At 38.2% G+C, this 17,791-nt stretch overlaps 1 long non-coding RNA gene across 1 annotated transcript in view; it reads left to right on the plus strand.

Annotated features, from left to right (window-relative positions):
- Window positions 1–915: 915 nt before the first annotated feature.
- Window positions 916–17,791, plus strand: part of LOC144617060 (uncharacterized) — a 42,412-nt gene continuing 25,536 nt past the window's right edge. The window contains exons 1-2 of the long non-coding RNA XR_013557076.2: window positions 916–1,288; window positions 1,586–1,717. This is a non-coding gene — a long non-coding RNA (uncharacterized LOC144617060). The remainder of the gene's footprint in view (window positions 1,289–1,585; window positions 1,718–17,791) is intronic.

The raw sequence follows: 17,791 nt of genomic DNA on the forward strand, positions 1-17,791 counted from the left end.
ATGCCCCACACATGGAGACAAAACTTAGAGCTTTTTATGATCCTGTCTTAAGTATAATGAGCCTAGCATTTCAGGAGAACTCAAATAATAAAGACAAAGCCTAAACCAAACAGCGAGAGGAAAACTTGGAGAAAATAGAAATATGAAAACAGAAGAAAGATTCACATACATATAATTCTTTTTATTGTCCTCAGAGATAAGAAAAAGGATACCATAAAAAATATTCAGAGAATACATTGGGGTTTTTAGAAATCATAAGATAGGAGGTGCCTGGGTGGCTCAGTTGGTTAAACCTCCTACTCTTGATTTTGGCTCAGGTAATGATTTCACCATGCATGAGATCAAGTCTTGCCTTGGGCTCTGCACTGATGGCACAGTGATGCTTTGGATTCTCTCTCTCCCTCTCTCTTGCCTGTCCCCTGTGTTCTGCCTCTCTCAAAAAAATAAAGTAATAAACATTAAAAAATAAAAGATAAGATGAAGAAATTTAAAACTCTGAAGAATATTTGGGAGATAAATTTGAGGAACTGTGGGAGGGAGGCAGGGAGGGACAGAGGAAGGAAGGAAAGGAAAGGAAAGGAGGGAGGGAAGAAAGGAGGGAGGGAAGAAGGAAGGAAGGGACTGACGAAAGAAGGAAAGAAGAGAGGGAGGAAGATAAAAATGAAGGAAACCCATTAGTGGCCCTCAAGACCTAATATCTGAATCACAGGAGTTTCATAAAGGGAAAAGATTGAAAACAGAGAGAATAAATTGTATCCAAAAAAGAATGAAGTTAATTCTGAAGAACTGAAGGGCTTGTGCTTATACAAAGGAAGGGACCGTCATAAAGGGTACACAAATGCAGGCAGCACAAGAAAGGAAAACAGACACAGACAGTGCTGTCTCATCATTATAACATTTCAGAACCAGCGGGCAAAGAAAAGATCCTCAAAGCTTCCAGAAATAAACATACATACCCTACACAAAGAATTGAGCAACACTGTTGCAAGAGGTCATCGGAATGACGTGACCGCAAGTTGACCTGGGAGCTGAACGCTGGTAATGGAAGTCTCCTCGCCACCCCCGACCCCATTCATCAGGCGTGCTTGGGGAGTGAGTTCGGCTTGCCTTCCCCATTCCCAGAGGCTACCCCAAGGACACAGCCTGCAGATAGTGCTGTGGTCCTGAGACTCTGCGCGGTACTCGTGACTGAACCCAGTGAAGGCCTCTATATAGTCTTCTAAGATTTGGCAGGCGGGTGCAGAGATCTACCCCTCTCTAGCTAAAACCCCCAAGACAAGCCTCCCAAGTAAGTTCCCTTTTGCTTATTAAAACTGCCGCCACCGATCTGGAGAGGCCTGCCTCTTTCTTGGTTTTCTTCCTGTCCTCCGTGTACACTCAGAGAACACTGCAGAGGAAGGAGCTTGTGAACAAACAGAAACTAAAATACGCTGGAGGAGCAGCGTCCTTGAAATTCTGAGAGAAAATAATATCTAACTTAGGATTCTACATTCAGCAAAGCTAGCAGTAAATGGAAGGATGATACAAAGAGACGTTCGGGGATATGCACAGTCTCAAAATTTACCTGGCGGGCATTTTTCTTCAGCACACGACTGCTGGAAAAATCCAGGAAACAGGAACGCAGGATACCAGAACAGCAGGGAATCCGATAAGGAGAGAGGAGACCCGCGGCAGAAGGCTGGTGGAGAGAGATCCCAGGACCACGGCGCTATACAAGGTAGGAGTGGAAACAGACCAGATTGGAGCAGGTTAAAAGGCTCAGGAAGCAGCTCTTCAGAAAATGAAAATGATAATATTGACGGTGTCTGAATATACTGAATGCTATTATACATCTGAGAGAGGATTGGGGAGTAAATTAGTCTACATAAATAAAAATAAATAAATAAACAGGGGCACCTGGGTGGCTCAGTCTGTTGGGCGTCTGACTCTGTTGGTTTCGGGTCAGGTCATGACCTCAGGGCTGGTGGGTTCCAGCCCCACCTCCAAGTCTGCGCTGGCAGTGTGGAGCCTGCTTGGGATTCTCCGGCTGTCTGCCCCTCTCCATGTGCACTGTCTCTCTCTCTCAAAGTGAATGAATGAATGAATGAATGAATGAATGAATGAATGAACAAACTTAAAAACAACTAAACAAATAAAAAAATAACAGAAGAAGGCTGTTACTCCATACAAATAAAAGTTGATCAAGTTGGGAAAAGTCATCCTAATCAACTACAGAGCTCAGCTAGTGATCGTATTTACATAATCATAATAATGTAAATCCTGCATATTAGTGGAATTGTAATGATAATGGGAGTTTATAAAAGGTAATAGAAGACAGGTGCATGTATATGTGTGCAACGTTCACACATGTGTGTGTGAGCATTTGTGTGTGGCTGTGTAAGATGTGTGAGAAAACGTGCTAAAGCCTCTTCTTTAGTAGTGGGAAGTCAATAGGTAATGCCTACCACAGAAAAATTCAGAAGTTGATCATTTATTATTTTGAGACATAGATAAAAAGTTTTTTAAGTGTTTAAAGAATGGGACATATGGGAGATGTTTTGGGAGATTGCCAGAATTTCTGTAGAATAAACCATGTTCATGTATAACTTGGATAAAAATTAAAACTAAGTTTAAAAATTCAATTAACGATGCACACATGCACACACACATGCACACACACCCACAGACACAGAAGAATGGAGAGCTTCCGAGGGCAAACTGGATTAATTTCGAGCATTAGAGCAGCTTGTCCCTACAGCGTTAGATCAATGCCATATCAATTTGAAGTTGGAAAATTCCCACAAACCTGCCTGGCCTGACTCCAGGGCAGAAACTGCTTACTAGCCCCAGGCCCTTGGCTGCCCTCCGCATGGGCAGAGTACCTCACCCTCTAGGTCACAACACACTGGTGTAGAAAGATCAATTAATCTGTGTGTCCTAAAGAATTTGTTAATAAAATACATTAATTTGTGAATGATTTTCTTTTTTGTAAATTATTACAGATGCAAGTTTTTGCACATGTTTTTATTATATTATATTTCCTTAGGTGGTAGAAAAATGTGTGTACTGTAATTACACACATTATATACTATATACATATGTACATTACATACTACATTACAGTAGTTATGGCAGAAAATTGGCTTAAGCTGAAACATATCTAATTAATGTTACTACCAAAACATGAGTAGTATGAAATACCATCCATCATGTGTGTTTTATCAACTTTGTTTTTGAAAAGTGAGTCTCTTTGATGTAATTAGATGCATCAGTGTATAACCGTGAACTTCATTTGTTGCAAATGACAGAAACTGCTAAAAATAACTTAAAGGAGGAAAAGATATATTAACTTCTCAAGTTTGGAAGTCAAGGAGTTATCCTTCAGGTATGGCTGGATCCAGGTGTATAAATTATATATCATTATGATTCTTTATCTATATATAGCAATGCCAATTCCAATTGATTGTTTTCTTTCCTAAAAGGGAAATATTTCTTCCATGAAGCTAAGATTGATGGCAGTTATATAATTCAGAGTTTCCTGACCTTAATTTAGCAACTCTGATAGGGAAAAAGGGTTTTTTTTTTTTTCATGTGCTCATGTATGAATTTAAATAAAGAATTCTGATTGATATGTATGAGCAATATGCCTACCACCTGGACCAGTCACTCTTTCCTGGGAGACAAGTTTCAGTGATTGACCAAGCCTATATTATATACAATCCTATGGTATACTAAGATTGACAGTTCCACCAAAATTACACATAATGGGAGTAGAGCATTTCTTTACAGGAATGGATTATAATGTGCCCTCAATCCTATCACCCACTCCTCTACTGATGTATGCCTATCATCATATTATTAGAATTAAACACTTTGTTAAGGTTTTGATCTCTTTTAAAATATAAATATCACCAGGACAGGAACCTTTTTAAGCTATAGGCATATAAATCCTTCTGTTCCAATCAAAGTGCTAAGAGCAAGTTTGACAGGTTGAAGGAGGAGCAGTGGGGATTTTTCATGGTCAAATTCTAAAGCAGAAGGAGAGACTACATGAAATTACTAGGAGTGAAGACACTTTAAATACTTTATTATTTTGCCTTGATTTCTGTTCTACTTAGCTATGAATGCAAATGGTCCCCAAACCTAGGGGCTTAAAATGACAATAATTTTTCTCTTATCTCTTATGGGTATGAGGATTTATGGGTATCTACAGAATGATTCTCACTTGGCATCTGTCATCCAAGCATATGCAGATGGTCGTGGTGGCTGCAGTTCCTCAAAGCTCCTTCACTTACATACCTCGTACCTGTCCTGGAAGAGCTGGCAACAGGTCCACAACTCTCCGTGTAGCCTCCCCTACCCACCAGGTAGGGGCTTCTCTACAGTGTGCAGGGTAGTCAGGGTACTCACACTTTTCACCTGGCATCTGGCTTCTACCACAGTGTGTGATCCAAGAGAGCCAAGAGGAGCTACCACTTCTCTAAGACGCCAGGTTGGGACCTGATTGGCATCACTTTTGCTATATTGTTCAAAGCAGTCCCAGACCAGCCATATTTAAGATGATTGACGAATAGATTTCACCCATTGATGGGAGAATGGTTGACACAGACAGGGATGGAAGGAGTTGATGGCTGCCATTTTGTAGATAAGCTGCTACAACTACCATGTTCTGGAATATTTTCTGTAAACAGCAAGGATGAAATTACTTTGTACCCACCTAAAAGATGCAAACGACTATTGATTGTTCACTTTTTGCCCATTCTTCAATGCATCTTTTCACATTCTCTTTACTTCAGAGAGATAGATGTAAATTTTCATAACCAAGAGACAGAAATGTACAATATAGTAAAAAAAATTGCATTTATTACAAATTTTACAATAATGCAATTTTTGATGGGATTTTTGGGATTTTTTTTGTTTGCTTATTGATTTTATCACCCACCAAATGAGCAAAAGTTAAAAAGCATATTCAAAAGTGAAAGCATGATATGAAAGATATAGTTTCATATTTTATAGTTGGGAATATATCAGCAACATGGCAACATAATGATGAGTGGAAAGAATATAAATTAAAGTGCCAATTTTCTTTGTCACAATAACTCCCATTTTGGGAAATCTATCCTTAGCAAGTTACTTGATGAGTATGGAGAAGAACGAAAAAGTTTTCATATAAAAAAGTTATTGTTGCATCATTATTTATAGTAACAAAAGTTTAGACTAATTTAAGTGCCCAACAATGGAAATATGGATAATAACCTTGATACACCAACCTAAAGGAACTTATGTCATCATAGAAAAATATATTTATAAATAATTTATAATATGGAAATATTTTTGCTTTCATTTTGAAAAAGAAAAAGAAAACAGAATACAAAATCATACATGGACAGCATAATCGCAGTATACAATATGAATGAAAAGCTATGCCAACAGAAAAAAAGACAGAAACAAAACCTTCAAAAGATAAACAATGTTTAAATAGCTAGATGATTGAACTATGAGTAAATGATTTTCTTTTTCTGACCTTTTTTTCTTCTTATTTGTTTATTTATTGAGAGAGAGAGAGAAAGAGGGAGAGAAAGAGAATGAAAGCAGGGAGGAAGGGCAGAGGGAGAGAGACTCTCAAGCAGGCTCTGTACAGTCAGGGCAGAGCCCAATGTGGGGCTCAATCCCACCACGCTGGGATCATGACCTGAGCTGAAATCAAGAGTGGGATGCTCAACCAACTGAGCCAGCCAAGTGCCCCTCCAGATTTCTTAATGACACTTGATCTTAGCCAAAAGACTGAGAAGGATTTTTTTTACCTGCCAATCTGAATTTGGAAAGAAAGAGGTAGTGTGAAATTCTACCTTCCTCTCGACCAGGACCACAGATAAGGATATGGAAGAGCTGACTTTGGTAAGATTCTCACCCTTTATAGCTTCTGCCAGTTTTTTCAGAACCCTGTCCGCAGGCTCTCGAATGAGGGATCCCATCCTGGTCACCCAGAAACTATAGAGGAGGACAAAACTTACCCTCTTCCCTCAATGGTGAGTGCTTGGCTGAGACCCCTTTTTCTCCAGAACACCTAGTAAACAGCTTATCTAGGTTAAAGCTGCTGTGTGTGGGCAGCTGGGGTGAACTCATTTGGTTAAATGCCTGACTCTTGGTTTTCGCTCAGGTCATGATCTCACGGTTCGTGAGTTCTATCCCCTCATTGGGCTCCACGCTGACAGCGCAGAACCTGCTTGGGATTTGGGATTCTCTCTCTCTCCCTCTCTCTCTGACCTTCCCCTGCTCATGCTCTCTCTCTCTCTCTCTCTCAAAATAAATAAACTTAAAAAAAATGTGCTCTACTCTGTGACCACTGTAATTGAAGTTTATCTTTGGTGATGCTAACCTGCATGTGCAGCCTTAAAACATAATGCTGTTCACCTGAGGCTTCACAGTGGACCCAGACCCAGTGGACCCCGTCCATTTCCAAGTCAGATCCCGTCCAACACAGCAAGTTTCCAGACCCAGTCTGAAAAAAGAAATGTTCTGGTGAAGTCTGAAAGCCCAGAATGCAAACGCTGTAGAGGCAGGGTCTTACCCATCCTGGCATGAAAGCAGAAAACCCCAGGGGCTCAGCAGGCACCTTTGCCTGGTTGCTGTGGCTCCTGCCGGCCAATGGGGCTCTGTTTGGGTTTCCTCTTCTGACACGAGAACTATTAAAAAATAAACTGGGACATTTTAAACATTTTGAGTTTATTTGGAACAACAACAACAAAAATCAACTCAAATCAGTAGTTAGGAACCTAAATTTCTGTAATGACAAATGTCATTCATGTTCTTTAAAGAATGTGTGCAGCTTTTCTCACTTTGATTTTCATGTAATCAGGCAGCCTCCAAGAAGACAGCACCATGGCAAATGAAAAGAGATCCTTTTCTCTAATCATTCCAACTGGGGGGAAAAAAAGTCCAGATGAAGATGTCGGGGCACTTGACCCAATGGGAAGCAGAGTCTTTCCCTCTATCCTGGACCTAAAGTAAAAAGTGGCCTTTCAATACTGAAGTGTAAAGCCATTGAACAGAAACTCCAGGCATTTGTTAAAAGTTAAAAGGCCCTGAGGAAAAGGAGACAGATGGGCTTTAAATCATCAAAACACTATTTCATAGGCTGATAGCAAATCATAAATGATTCTGGAGTCTGAAAATTTTGCTGCTTTATAGACCTTGGCTGTAATTTGAGCAGAACTTAGATGAATTTCCACTGAAAGTTCAGACTCTAAAATGTTTATGAACATGTCCCAATTCAATTCAAAAAGCATTTATTAGATAGCATGAAAACATTTTGTAAACCTGGTGTGTTAGACAGACATGAGGAATATATAATAAACCCTCACTGTGGCTGCACGCTCTGCCCAAGCCACCAAGGCAGGCAGAGGTCAGCCAGAGAGACAGGAGTGTCCCCATAACCTAGTGCAACCAAAATATGGCAGTGGGGTGCTTTCACCCCTCTGAGAAATGAGGGTAGAAATAGTGTAAGCATAATACATTGTGCCTTTAGTTGTGAAAAGCAAAGCATTGGCCATGTCCTGAAAGAAGGTGATATTTTCTGCTTAAAGAAGAGAAGCAGAGGGGCACCTGGGTGGCTCAGTTGTTTGAGCATCTGACTTCAGCTCAGGTCATGATCTCATAGCTCCTGAGTTCGAGCCCCACGTCGGGCTCTGTGCTGGCACCTCAGAGCCTGGAGCTGCTTCAGATTCTGTGTGTGTCTCTCTCTCTGCCCCTAACCCACTCGCATTCTGTCTCTGTCTCTCTCCAAAATAAATAAACATTAAAAAAAATTTTAAAAATAAATAAAGAAAGAAGAAAAGCAGAGATTCAGTCCCATGTTTTCACAACAAGGACGAAAGTTTTCCCTGTTTTCTTTAGCACCTTAAAATGAAGTAAAGCTAGGTTTTTTGCAATTTGCCTTCTCAATTTTCTGATGAAAAATTATGTGCTAAACTATAACACATAGTCTCTTGGTAGGATATATTCCAGGTCTTAAAGCAGGCATTTAAGTGCTGTACCTATCAATGTTTGAGTGTATTGGGGGTGACTGGTGGCCATTGTCCATAGGGACAGAGTCCCACTCACTCCCACAGGGCAGAGCTGATGTTACACTCAAGACCCATGTATTTTGTAGGGCCCAGTATAAAATAAAATGTGGAGTCTCTTGTTTAAAAACTATTAAGAATTTCAAGGTGAGAAGAGCACTAAATGAAGCATTTGACCCTTCTGATCATGGAGCCCTTCTTAGCATGAGACTCTTTTGAGTCAGGGGCCTGTATGACAGCATGGCTCACATGCCCATGAAGTTGGCCCTCATGACATCTATCCTTCCAGGCTTGCGTTCCATATTCTTTCTTCTTTCGATTCTCTATATTCACACCTTAGGCTAGCCCTCAGCACATTTATAACTAGTGATTTCTGTTTCTATCTCTCTTCTCCCTCTCGCACTCCTTCCCATGACTCCCACAAGTCAGTGGTGCTCTGTTATTGCCTGATTCCTGCAGTCTTCCTTTATGACATCCCATACAGGCTTGACTCTTCAAAGATCCCTACTTAATAAACTTTTTTCCTTAAAACTTGGCCAAGTTGTACTCCATTTTTTCACAGTAGGAAAAAAAAAAAAAACAGTTGATCATGCCAATGAAGATGTCTCCCAGAATATATACATTTACCCAAAATCACAGCATGTGCAGAACTTAATGTGAGTAGACAAAGATGGCAGAAGTGCTGGTTCTCCCAAAGATCAGTTGGGAGGATTCTTACTATTGAATAAGGGATTTGATTACCCCTAATCGTACCTCCGTCTATGGCCATAAATAACCACATTTAACCATGCCGCTGGGTCTCTTCTGTTAAATGGCCTTCCGCTATGAGCACAAACAGGGAGATAAGCACAGAGACCATTTAATTGTCCCCAGGCAATTAAATGATGAGCCACTTTGTTGCAAAGATGATTCATTCCAACAGAACTGAATTCTCTGATTTCTCAATAAATATTCATTGAGCACCTATTTTTCACATTAGCCATTACTTTAAAAAATATGCACAAGATACTAGTCAGCCCAAATAGTATCTAGACGTGGTTTACCACACCAGTTGTCTCAGGTCAAGTACCTTAGAAGCAGATTCTGAGATGCTGTTCTTTTTCTTTCTTTCTTCTTTTTTTTTTTCAGTATCATTGATACACAATGTTACATTTGTTTCAGGTGTACATCTTAGTGATTTGACAAGTTCATACATTATATTATGTTCACACAAGTCTAGCTGCCATCTGTGCCGTTACATCGTTAACATCGCTAATACAATATCTTTGTATTCCCTGTGTTTTGCTTTGTAGTCTTGTGAATCCCTCATGCCATAACTGGAGGCCTGTATCTCCCACTCCCCTTCACCCATTTTGCCCAGCCCCCCACTCCCTTCCCCACTGGCAACTATCAGTTTGTTTTCTGTATTTATAGTTCTGATTCTGGTTTTTTGTTTCTTTATTCATTTTTTTTTTTAGATTCCACTTATGAGTGCAATCATACGGTTTTTGTCTTTCTTAGTCTGACTTACTTCACTTGGCATAATATCCTCTAGATCCATACATGTTGTCGCAAATGGTACAATCTCATCCTTTTTGATGGCTATGTAATTTTCCTGTGTGTGTGTGTCTCTGTGTGTGTGTGCGTGTATGATTTTCCTTATCCATTTGCCTGTTGATGGACACTTAGGTTGCTTCAATGTCTTGGCTATTGTAAATAATGCTGCAATGAACATAAGGGTGCATATATCTTTCTGAATTAGTGTTTTCGTTTTTCCTGGTAAGTACCCAATTGTGAAATTACTGGATCATATGGTATTTCTATTTTTAATTTTTTGAGTAACCTCCATACTGTTTTCTACAGTGGCTGCACCAGTTTGCATTCCCACCAACAGTGCATGAGGGTTCCTTTTTCTCCACATCCTCACCAACACTTGTTTCTTGTCTTGATTTTAGACATTCTAACAGGTGAGAGGTGATATATCTCATTGTAGTTTTGATTTGCATTTCTCTGATGATTAATGATGTTGAGCATCTTTTCATGTGTCTGTTAGCCATCTGTCTTGTTTGGAGAAATGTCTATTCAGGTCCTCTGCCCATTTTTTAATTGGATTGTTTGTTTTTTGGTATTGAGTTGTATAAGTTCTTCGTATATTTTGGATATTAACACTTTGTTGGATATATCATTTGCAAATATTTTCTCCCATTCAGTGGTTTGTCTCTTAGTTTTGTTGATGGTTTCCTTTTCTGTGCAAAACCTTTTTATTTTGATGTAGTCCCAATAGTTGATTTTTTTATTTTATTTCACTCATTTTAGAAGACATATCCAGAAAAATGTTGCTATGTCTGATGTCACAGAAATTATTGCCTGTGCTTTCTTCCATGATTTTTGTGGTTCCAGGTCTTATGGTTATGTCTTTAATTCATTTTGAGTTTATTTTTGTGTATGGTGTGAGAAACTGGTCCACTTTCATTCTTTTACATGTAGCTGTCCAGTTTTCCCACTGCTATTTATTGAAAAGACTATCTTTTCCCCATTGTATATTCTTTCCTCCTTCATCATCATTTCTTTCATCTGTGTGTTTTATATTTTTCAGAGTACAGATCTTTCACCTCTTTAGTTAAGTTTATTCTTAGTTATTTTATTCTTTTTGGTGAAATTTTAAATGGTGCTACTTTTTAAACTTCTCTTTAAACAAATTTTTTGTTAGTGTATAGAAATGCTACTGATTTCTTGGTATTAATTTTATATCTTGCCACTTTACTCAATTCATTACTTCTAGTGAATGGAATAGTGGAGTCTTTAGGATGTTCTATATATATAGTATCATGTTACCTGCAAATAGTGACAGTTCAACTTTTTCTTTACCCATATGGATGCCTCTTCTTTTTTTTCCCAGTTGCTATGGCTAGGGCATCTAGTATTATGTTGAATAAAAGTGGCAAGAGTAGGCATCCTTAAGGTCATCTTGACCTTAGAGGGAAAGCTGTCAGTTGTTCACTTTTGAATATGATGTTAGCTGTTCATATATGGCCTTTATTATATTAAGGTATGTTCCCTTTAACCCCATTTTCTTGAGAGTTTTTATCATGAATGGATGATAAGTCTTATCAGATGCTTTTTCTGCATCTATTGAGATAATGTGATGTTTTTATCCTTTGTTTTATTGATGTGGTATATGAGATTGATTGACTCATGAATATTGAACCAGCCTTGCACTTGGGAATAAATCCCACCTAGTTGTGGTGAATGATCTTTTTAATGTATTGTTGTATGCAGTTTGCTACATTATATTATTTATAATATATTTAATATTATTATAGTAATATAATTATTAATATTTTGTTAAGGATTTTTACATCAGTTTTCAACAGAGATATTGGCCTATAATATTCTTTTTTTGTGTGGTGTCTTTATATGGTTTCAGTATCAGGGTAATCCTGGCCTCATGGAATGTATTTGGAAGTTTTCCTTATTCTATTGTTTGAAATTGTTTAGGAGAATAGATATTATCTCTTCTTTAAATGGCTGGTAGAATTCACTTGTGAATCCATCTGGTCCTTGATTTTAATTTTTTGGCGGTGTTTTTATTACCAATCCCATTTTGTTATTTGTAAACAGTCTGTTTAGATTTTCTGTTTCTTCCTGGTTCAGTTTTGGAAGATTTTATGCTTCTAGAAATTTACTAGAAGCATAAATTTACTAGAAGCATTTCTAGAAGCTTCTACTAGAAGTAAATTTCTACTAGAAATTTACTAGAAGCATTTCTTCTAAATTGTCCAGTGTTTTGACATATAATTTTTCATAGTATTGTCTTACAATCCTTTGTATTTCTATGGTGTCAGTTGCTAATTCGCCTCTCTTGTTTCTGATTTTAATTATTTGTGTCTTTTCTCTTTTTTAATTGACAAGTTTGACAAAAGGTTTGTCAATTTCATTTATCTTTTCGAAGAACCAGTTCTTGATTTCAATGATTTTTAATTTTTTTAGTCTCCATATTATTTATTTCTGTTCTGACTTTTATTATTTTGTTTCTTCTATTCACCTTGGGCTTTGTTTATTCTTCTTTTTCTAGTTCGTTTAGGCATAAGGTTAGATTATTTATTTGAGTTTTCTCTTTTTTCTTGAAATAGGCTGTATTGCTATATACTTCTCTCTCAGAACTACTTTCACTATATCCTAGAGATTGTGGACTTTTCTGTTTTCATTTTCATTTGTCTCCATGTATTTTTTGTTATTCTTTGATTGCTTGATTGACCCACTGGCTGTTAATAGCATGTTATTTAGTCTCCATTTATTTGTGTTTTTCTGGGTTTTTTTTCTTGTGATATATTTCTAGCTTCATACCGTTGTTATAGGGAAAGATGCACTGTATGATTTAAATCATCTTAAATTTATTGAGGCTTGTTTTATGGCCTAATATGTGATCTATTCTGGAGAATGTCCCATGTGCACTTGAAAAGAATGTATATCTTGTTGTTTTTGAATGGAATGTTCTATACAGATCTGTTATGTTTATCTGGCCCAATGTGTCATTCAAAGACACTGTTTCTTTATTGATTTTCTTTCTTTCTTTCTTAATGTTTATTTATTTTATTTTGAGGAAAGAGAGAGAGTGGGGGTATAGAGAGGAGGATAAAAACAATCCCAAGCAGGTTGCCTGCTGTCAGCACAGAGTCTGACACAGGGCTTCAACTCACAAATCATGAGATCATTACCTGAGCCAAAATCAAGAGTCTGATGCTTAACTGACTAAACCACTGAGGCACCCCTCATTATTAATTTATCCATTGATATAAGTGCAGTGTTAGAGTTCCCTACTATTATTGTATTCCATCAGTTTCTTTATTTATGTCCAGTAATATTTACTGTATGTATTTAGGTGCTCCAGTGTTAGATACATAGATATTTAAATTACTATATGCTCTTGTTGGACCTATCCCTTTCTCATTCTGTAATACCCTTCTTTGTCTCTTATTATAGTCTTTGTTTGAAAGTCTATTTTGTCTGATATAAATATTGCTACTCTAGCTTTTTTTCACTTCATTTGTTTGGTAAATATTTTTCCATCCCTTCACATTTAGTCTGTATGCATCTTTAGGTCTGAAGTCAGCCTCTTGGAGGCAGTATATAGATGATTTTTGTTTCTTTTTTTTTAATTTTTTTTAATGCTTTATTTATTTTTGAGACAGAGAGAGACAGAGCATGAGCAGGGGAGGGGCAGAGAGAGAGCGAGACACAGAATCCGAAGCAGGCTCCCAGCTGTCAGCACAGAGCCTGATGTGGGGCTCTGACTCATGAACTATGAGATCATGAACTGAGCTGAAGTCAGATGCTTAACCAACTGAGCCACCCAGGCACCCCACAATCATTACTTTAAATTCTTTATCAGGCATATTGCTTGCTTATCTCTGTTTCATTTATTTCTTTTTCTGAGGTTTTCTCATGTTCTTTTTTTTTTTTTCTTTTTTTGCATATTCCTCTGTTTCCTCATTTTGCCTGACTTTCTGTTTTGTTTTTGTGGATTAAGTGAAACAGCTACTTCTCCTAAAGTTGAAGGAGTGGTCTTGCATATGGTATCCCCTATGCAGACTGTGTGTGCTTGGTGACTTTAGCTGGCTGGCTGGAGCTGTAGCTATACATGCTAGTTACTCTTTTAAACCAGGGCTTTTTGTGGAAAAAATAAAGAAAAAATAATAAAATTTTTAAAAAGAAAAGAAGAACAGAGAAAAAAAGAAGAAAAGAAAAAAGAACACGAAAGAACAAAACCAAAAGAAAAAATAAAAATAAGACAAAATTTTAAAGTTAAACACACACACACACACACACACACACACACATACACACACACGCAACTATGGCTTGTTTTCTGTGACCCAGCACCACAAGGAGGCTGGTGTGGTCTTGTGGACCCTCCGCTACCTGAGGTCACAAGCTCATTGTGAGCCAGATCTTGCTCCAGTCTGGACCTTTAGGGTGGAGGGGGAAAGAATGTTCCTACAGTTGTTTGAAACCATGGCTTTTTTCCATATGCCAGTGTAATTGGGGCTGCTGTGGGCTTGAGGACTCTGGGCTTGTTGAGATTGCAAGTTCCCTGTGACTGCCAAACCCACTAGTTATGGTGTCTGGATGCACTGTTGGGACCCACCAATTATGGTGTCCCAAGCTACCCCTTATGGCTTCCAGACCCTGCTCTGGTCTAGGCTTTTAAGGTGGAAAGGGGGAGAGCCTTACCACAGTTCCTCAGCCCTTTTAAACTGCCACATTTTTTTTCTGTGTCCCAACGCTACTGGGTCTGGTATGAGCTTGTAGTTCCTGGGCTTGCTGAGGTCACCAGCTATCTGTGACGATCTGACTCACCTGGACTCAGGATCCATGAATCATGGGGTCTGAACCTGCCTCTTATGGCAGCCAGACCCTGTTCCAATCCGGGTTTTTGAGGTGGAAGGAGAGTGCTCCTACAGTTCCCTGGCCTTTTTAAACCATGGCGTTTTTCTGTATCTGCATGTGACTAGGGCTAGTATGGATTTGTGGAGCCTGGGCTCCCCAGCTCACTGAAACAACCGGATCCACCAGTTAATGGCGTCCAGACCCTGCTCCAGTCTAGGCTTGTAAGGTGGGGTGGGAACATAAACCCTGTTGATCTCCAGTCCCTCTGACCTGAAGAGATTTCCCTCAGCTGCCTTGCCACTTGGCAGAGTTCTAGTGTTCTCTCTTTTATATGCTAACTGCTCTTTTAAATTGCAACACTAATTTTTATGTGCCGAAGGACAGGAATCTGTTTCCAGTCCCTCACTACTATCCCTCCTCACTGCCCTTGGCAGCCTATGGAGAGGAAGTTCCCTTTGTTACCATGTCTCCTTCTATCTTTTTTGCTCTTCTCTTGCCGTTCTCTCTATGGTTGTTCAGTAGCTGTACAGTCAACCCTCAGTTCTTCAGGAGGAATTGTTCTATTAATAGATGTAATTTGGTGTGCTCTGTAGAAGTGAGTTCAGGGTCCTACACTGGCATCTTGAACTGGACCATCTGAGATGCTGTTTTAACAGGTAGTTCACTCACTAGGGAAGGCCCTTGAGATCTCACTGAAGGGAGAAAGGAGAAGAAAGAGGAATTAGACAGAAGGAGAAATGAAGCTGCAATTCAAGAAAAATGTCAACTTTAACCAATCCCATGGGGTCTCTGGTAGTAGAACTCCCACTCAGAGAAATCCCAAGTAGGAGCTAAAAGGCCAGACATTTATACTCCATCAGTCACTGTGTGCAGTCCTACTAAGGGATGGCTCTTTTCAACTGAGACAATACCCAAAGAAGCTAACAGTCACGTCCACTACACCAGTTGTTAAAACATTGAAATACTCCATGTCTAGGGTTAATCAACCACTGTTCTGCTGCCTGGGCCACCTCAGCATCTTCTGGCCTCCAAAACTGATCTAACCTTATAACTAGTGTCTGTTCTGACTGATCAGTGCTCATGCTATACCAATTATCAAACGTTTTGGTTTGGGGTTGTTTTTTTTTTTTTTAATAAATCTTTTTGTTTGAGAGACAAATGAGAAGCATAAAATGAGGAAAGAGGTGGGCAGCTCTGGAAATACACTGAATCTAAAATATGTTGAATTCAAATTGTGGGAAATCCAAGTTTCTCAGTTCAATTTTAGATGATGAACTCAAAATTTAATTCTCTTTTTTCAATTCAGTTTCATTGATTACATGAAGTGCTCTGCTTTTCTGTCTTAATTAGAAAGATTGCTTAATTTAATTTGGATCTACTGACCAAAAGAATACTGATGGGTATTTGAATTCATAACGCACAGTGACAATCAGGTTATAGGGATTTTCTCTAGAGTATTACAAGATAGATTCATTAAATAGCATTCAAAACATTTCATTAAATAAAAATTTCTGAATCACAACTAATTTTAAAATTTACATAAAATATTTCAGAAGATTTCCAAGGTCAAATATACATTTCGTGATTAACTCTGGAGCTGAGGTTAAAAACCAGGTATCACTATAAGGTTGCCTTATCTCTATGAAAGAAATATTTAGGAAGAGCAGGTCAGAGATGAACATGAGACAAAAAGCTCTAAACATTTTATTGTCTCATTGGCAGACCCCATCACCTCAACTGCATTACTCATCCATTCTCAAATTCAATGCAGAGGCCTTCTGTAAATCAGGGAGAAATATGGAGCCTGGAACAGTTTAAGCATTATTTCCAAATGGTGGTCCAATGAGCTTTAGGAAATATGCAAGATGCTCAGGGGAGTTCAGAGGGACAGAGGTGCTTCCCAGTGGGCTCCAAGCCTCCATTTCAAGCAGAAATGCTCTCCTGTATTTAGTTTTTAGAGAGACACCTCTTACAAAATATTTACCTAAAATAAAACAAAGTAGATTCTATGGTTTAAAAAATAAAAAAGGTTTGCAGACAATTGTCATAAAGTGGCTTAAATTGTAATTAGAATAAAAATTACAAATACATGTCATTTTAAGACAACTAAATGTATGTAAGTTAGATGAATTGAGAATTTGTAAATTCATCATTTATGGCGATTCAATCTTAAATTATGACCACATTGCTTTTTTCACTATATGTGTGGGGGGTGGGGGGTGGGGAATAGGTCAGCACAGAAAAGTTCTGACTAGTCAAGAAGGAAGTTTCAAGAGAGTGACCCAATTTCAAGCTAACTTTACATACAGTTTGATATTTATAAGTGGTTCTGATTAAAGCAAGTGAGATGAGCCCTTATTTATTGTGAGTAAAGAGTCACATTTGTGTAATTGGTTTAAATGAAATTTAATGACATGTCAGCATGTCTAATATAGGGATTTTTTACATTGCTGAGAGTAAACTTCCAATTCAATCTGAATTAATTATACCTAAATGTAGGCTAACTTAGTTAACAGAAAAAATATATAAATAAGTAATATAATCATTCAGGCAAAATCAGAGTACCTGACATTAGCAGCCATGGTAAGCCATAAAACCCTAAACTGAAGAATGGGAAAAACAACATTTGATCATGATAATGTTTGTTTTATTTAGAAAGTATCTGTTGAGTATGACACAGAAGAAAATTAAACCCAGCAGCAAAGTTAAACTGTGTGGACTTCAAATGTCAAACTGCTTGAGATTTGAAATGGTTATCCTTTGCTTCTGAGTACTTTTCTTTTTTTATTTTTTTTTTATTTTTTTATTTTTTGAGAGAAAGAGAGAGGGGGGGAGGGAGGGGCAGAGAGAGAGGGAGACACAGACTCTGAAGCAGGTTCCAGGCTCTGAACTATCAGCACAGAGCCAGATGTGGGGCTTGAACTCACGAACTGTGAGATCATGACCTGAGCAGAAGTCGGATGCTCAACCGACTGAGCCATTCAGGTGCCCCTAAGTATTTTTCTTTAACTTTAAGTTAAGAAGGTGTTATCTTCCAGGAACAGTTTACAGGGAAAATAATAGTTAAATTTATTCTTAATGAATTATTTCAATATCTTAAAAATTAAAAAATCATTAAATTTGAACCTAAATCTGATCATGACTTCAGTTCTAACAGTGAGCTTGTAGGATAAACCAGCCACAGAGAAACATGTGCAATGAAACCATGGAGATGGAGACAGGAAAGTGCAGAATATGGGAAATGCTATTGAGCCTGGATTATCAGCAAATAAACCACAAGGAAAAACAAAGACAGAGGGGACTCTGTAGATTAAAAGAGATTTAAGAAACACCAATGAATTACAATGTACATTTCTTATTTGGATCTTCATTTAAAAACC

This window comes from Panthera onca, chromosome C1, assembly GCF_046562875.1.
Source record: "Panthera onca isolate mPanOnc1 chromosome C1, mPanOnc1 haplotype 2, whole genome shotgun sequence".
NCBI lineage: Eukaryota > Metazoa > Chordata > Mammalia > Carnivora > Felidae > Panthera > Panthera onca.